Source organism: Cyprinus carpio, chromosome B14 (assembly GCF_018340385.1).
Source record: "Cyprinus carpio isolate SPL01 chromosome B14, ASM1834038v1, whole genome shotgun sequence".
NCBI classification, from domain to species: Eukaryota; Metazoa; Chordata; class Actinopteri; order Cypriniformes; family Cyprinidae; genus Cyprinus; species Cyprinus carpio.
The window spans coordinates 7,125,755-7,131,693 of NC_056610.1; positions in this window are offsets into that span (position 1 = coordinate 7,125,755).

A 5,939-nucleotide genomic window follows, 5' to 3' on the forward strand; every position below is an offset into this window, starting at 1 on the left:
TGCTATCACGTGATCAAACACCGACGTCATTCTGTTTTGAGGACCTGCAAAATTAAATTACCTAATCTTAACTATATCATTAGTTGACATACACATTGTCAACTTCTCAGTTTTAAATTATATGCATTAAAGTTCACACATACCCGGCCTAATCTTTCCCACTTCATTATTTTATTTTATTTTGCATTGTCATTTGACTATATGACAGTTGTAGGAATTCTCATTATTTTTGTCTTCAAATTTCACAATTATTTATTAAGGGATAAAACAGGATATACAAGACAGCATAGATACTTATTTCCTTATTCTGAATTCAAAAACCTCAAACACACAGAGATCGTGAAATGCTTACAGGCGGTGGCGCTGTTTAGTCGCACAGAAATTTAAGCAAACTCAGTATCTCAGTATGTGTGTGTTTCAGTCTCGATATAGATACCAGATGCTGAGACTGTGGGTTGAAAAGAAAGGAAATATTCATGAGTTATGAACAAGACTCATAAAGACACACAACACTGAAGGCGTTATGCATTTAGTTGGTATAATTTCATATATAAATGTAAATTGTTTTGTTCATAAAAATGTCATATTAACATTTTTGCTTTGTTTTGTTTTTTGATCTCATTATTTATTAATAAAAATAAATTGAATGCAAATAGGCCTTATTTCAGCTGTCATTTAAACTTCAACACTTTCAGTTATGTACCATGCCTGTAGTTTGAGTACTCATTACATACAGCATCTACCAAATCTGTTGGCAGGAATAAAAAGTGTCTTGTGATATGAAAGCTGTTACAACCTTCAGTTTAAAATCACTTTTTGAAACTATAAAACTGTCACTTGACATTTTTTTTTCCATTTTAAATGAGAATGTGACTATATCAAAGTATGTTTTGCTCAGAAATCTAAGACAAGATTGTCCTTGTCATTGCATTACAAAACTAAATTATGCTAACAATAACTGTAAACTTTTTTTCTTTTAATTTACATTTTATTTTCACATTTCAACACGTCTCGTCCTATATGGAAATTGAGATTTTCTCAGTTTTTTATACAATGCATACATATTTAGTGCATCTCATAATCTTAAGTAAACACCTTTAGTAAACAATCATCTAAGGTGGGGTTCAATGACACTTTATGCTAGTTGCTGTTAATGAGTTTAGCTTTAATATGAGTAGAAGAATAATGTTCAAAAAAGCTGAAACCAATATGTTTTCCCTTTGCACCAGATTACTTACTCTTCAGCTTTACTTCCTAAGGAACCCACAATTGTACATACACAATAAACTTGCACAGCCCTCCTGTTCTAACTCCTGTTGTGATTGAAAGTGCACATCAAGGTGAATGTTCTAACCTGTACTTTTATTCTGTTCCCTGTGGTGGATGGCAGTTTATGCAATAGATTCATCTCTGATTTATGGCAACCGTTCATTTAGCCGTCACTGTGTCTTTGATTTGCAAGTGCGTAGTCTCAGCAGGATATGCATGCTGAGTCATTCAAGCTTAAAAGAGCAGAACAGAAGAAACAAAAACACTCAGCTCACCTCACCTCACCTCACCTCACTACCCGACCGATGACCTCCGCCCCCCGATGAACTGTTATAGACAGGCGTCCCATAGACTTATCTGTTACCGTACACAATGTGTGTACTGCTGAAAACAAGCATACAATCAAGGAAACCTCACTTCGGAAAGCAGATGTGAATCAGTCATTGAAGGGCCTGATTGCATTTAATTAAATTAATACCTACAGATGAGTATTAATGACCACACTGAAAATTTACACCTGGAAATTAAAATGATTTTGAAATTTCCTGGAATTAAGAGTTAAGTGAAAATAAATATTTGAGGTTCCTAAGTGACTAAAAAAGCTTAATAAATAAATAAAATATAAACAAAATTAATATAACTAAATAGATAAAATATAAACATTTTCATTAATTACTGTCATTGGAGGACAAACCGGAACACTTGGCTTAGTAAAGGTGGAACTACCCATGAATATTATGTCCTGAGCTCTATACATTTCAGCAATGGCCTTTGCATACTGTATATAATTGTACTAATAATATACTTTTGATTTATAAATGTATGATACTTTGATACTAATTTGTAGTTTTATTCCAGAATAATCTGTACAATCTGATTTTATTTATTTATTTATTTTTGTATATTGACATCTTGTCCTGAATTTCAGTTTATTATCTGTTTTATTTTATTTTATTTTTTGTTTTTTTTTTTTTTTTTTTATTTTTTTTTTTATTTTTAGTTTGTGATCTGTTTATTTGTTGTAATGCAGCTCTACTGCCTTTGGCCATCAATGTCTCATTATAATGTTGTTTGTTTTTTTCTCACCACAAGCAGCCGAAATTAGAAGATATTTAAAACACAAACTGGTCTCGACCCATAAATAACTGCTTCTGGGTGCAGTATACAGCTCCCATGAGAACAACTCTAGTTTATGAGGTTAAATGGGTGGAGCCTCCAGAACTCTATGAAGTTATGAGACTGTCAGCAATAGTAGCACAGTCTGTACCAGTACCTCTCTCTCCATATTGTCACCTTTATGTCTGTTCAGACACTCAATTCTGAATTGAATTGTTGCCATGGAAATTTGCCCCATCATTGTAGTAACCATAGAAACAGCCTCCAAGATCAAATAAAAGAGAGGGTACTGAGAAAGAAAACATTTTTTTTAAAGAAAACATTTTTTTTTTCTCTGTAAGCTGAACCCTTGAACCTCCGTCATGCATCAACATAGATACACACTCACTCACTCACTCACTTTCTCTGATGTTAGATTAAAGCGGATTTTGAATATATGGAACAGAACAAACATCATATATAGATATATATATATATATATATATATATATATATATATAATATATATAATATAATATATATATATATTTATTTTTTTTTTTTTTTTTTTTTTTTTTTTATTTTTTCTGAGATGTCACGTGTTAAATGGCTGGAAGTAGCATCAAATCAGAGACAGATAACAAGCAATGCATAAATGGTACACACATTTATACCATGACCTTCCATTAACCTCACAGAGGTGCTGGAAACAGTACCATCATTAGCGTGAACAGCAGACACTCCTGGAAAGAGCATGATTTCAGAGCAAGATGTCTGCATTAGGAAATCTCTCAGTGAATTATAATCATGATTACTCAAAGAGGAACACTTAGGGGCAGATGAGTAGAGAGAAGTGTGGTAAATCTGAGCCTTCACACATACAGTGCAGTCACACTTATCTGGATTCTTGACTGAGAAGCTCTGACTGCTTGTCAAAGCTGATATAGATTAAATGTCTGTCTGTGGTGTCTTAATAACTGTTATGTTTATTTTTATATATATATATATATATATATATATATATATATATATATATATATATATATATATATATATATATATATAGCGATCCAGTTAAGACATATATATATATATATATATATATATATATATATATATATATATATATATATATATATATATATATATATATATATAAAACAATATGCCTTCTCATCAACTGTTTGTAGCAACTCATAATGTAAAAGCTGCACATAATGTAATAATTTACTTAAAATGTAATAAAATCTTGAGCTCATAATGTAATAACAATTATTACATGATGATAAATTTATTACATTATAAACTCACCAAAAATATTGTCATAATTATATAATTATACTTATAATAAAGTATAAGCAGCCCAACTTTCTGTATGGATTTAATATGGAATGTTAGTTAAATACAGGATCAGTTGGCAATCCTACTTTGCAAATATTAAACACTTACGTTATGGTTTTACTTTGGCCATGCATTAAATGCACATCTTTGAAAGAGCTAAGTTTGCTGACGTATTTACTTTAACTTCTCAGGTAATGTCCGTGGTGTGATGACAATAACAGTGGTTACATATAAATATATTTTAATTGATTAAAATTATTGCTAGGAACAATTCAGTTGTGTCCCTACTAAATTCTGTGTCCCTTGAACTGAGAGTATTTTTATGAACAAATTTGGAAAAAATAAATACATTTTCCAAAGTCTAATGTAGTCTGGGATAGATCGCATTATCTGCCTCAGGCAAAGGCAGCATGGAGCACGAGTTAAATGAACATTTCTTCACTTTAATACAAGTTATAACATGAATGTACATCAGAGAATATGTTGAACAATAAAGTAAAACTTACAATCACGCATCATTTCTGTGCCTATAAGCATAACGGTAACCATATCATAAGAATAACATAAGAATGTGTCAGCCATATGACATTTGCTTCAAGAAGATAAAAGTGTGTAATCACATTGCCAAATTATAAATACATTATACATTTGTTTATAATATAAAAACGTTTTTATAAGAACCATGTAAATAACTATATCTCAAAAATTAAGCATGTCATAATCACAAAATTAGTAAGGTTTTTATAAAAAATTAAGAAATAAAGTTCACAATATAGCCTGATAAGCCTAATAAACATATTTTTTCTTTAAATGTAATAGCTTATTTTACACAAAACTATGATTGTGTTTTATGCTCAAATTTATTATATTAAAAGATAATTATGATATTGTAAACATATATTAATAATTGCTTTAAATTATATTACCTTATGAACTGTGGTTACATTATAAGTTGCCACAGCGTGTTCATAATGTAATACATTTCTCCCACAATAACAATTACATTATGTGAAAAATTATTACATTGAAAAAAATATATATATTATTACATTATGAGCTCAAGATTTTATTAAGTTTTGAGAAAATTATTACATTATGGACATTTTCTTACAATAATAATGTAATATTTATTACATTATGCACATTTTTTTTTTAACATTATGTGCAGTTATTACATTATGAGTTGCTAGCTACACTGTTGGTTATTGAAAACTGGTGGTTTCAGTTGAAAAACTGTATTTGTGTAACTTATCTTCTAGTTTTCAATATTAATTATTAATGCTATTTTGATACTACAAAAGTTGTTTCCCTAGTGGTGAGTTTATCAGCTATGTTATGGACAAGCTGTGTGGGTTGACAGGTAACAATTTTACCATTTTGACTTACAATTTCAACGACAGACCTTATCTGGCTGACCAAATGTCTTGATCAGATTAACCTTAAATTTTAAAATTTATTTGAATTAAAAATCATAAAAATATTGCAAAACATAGCAATGTACCCAACAAAGTTGCTATACAATTAATATACTTCTTGACAATACAGTAGGCCATTGGAGATACAAAAAAAAAAAGAAAAAAAAAGAGAGAGAGAAAGAAAACTAAGAGCTCATTTTGCATAATGTGCATAAAATGTCCACCACATGATGCTGGTCACATGGTTTTGTGATAAACCACTTTTTAGGTTTCAGTGGGTGTGACAGGATTTTTGTGGGCATGAGTATAATTAAATTTTCTTATTTTAAATTAATTTACTTTCTAAAGTATTTAGATAACAAATTAGATAATAAATTATTAAGAAATGAATTTAATATAGATAATATCGACTTTAACAGTTTTTATTCATTATATTGAATTCTGTAGTTAAAGGGATATAAAGGCAATTTCAAGCAAACCAAAAGGGTCCACAAAATATATATCTGTGAGATTATAAAATATATTTTCTTGGATAATATCTATTTCTGAAGAATATTGTCAAGACCCAAATATCAAACCAGAGCAAGTAAGGTTATCTCTCTCTCTCTCTCTCTCTCTCTCTCTCTCTCTCTCGCTTCTCCAGACTTCCTTGCAGTAGACATTCTAGTAGTTCCTTGCAGTTTGGTTATCCATTGTACACCAAAGCCATTTATTTTTGGCTGCTGACACAAATATCACCAACTAAATGTTTCTGATTAAAGCATATCATCATCTTAAATTTAAAAATGGGCTCACAGATAGAGAAACACTGACAATATG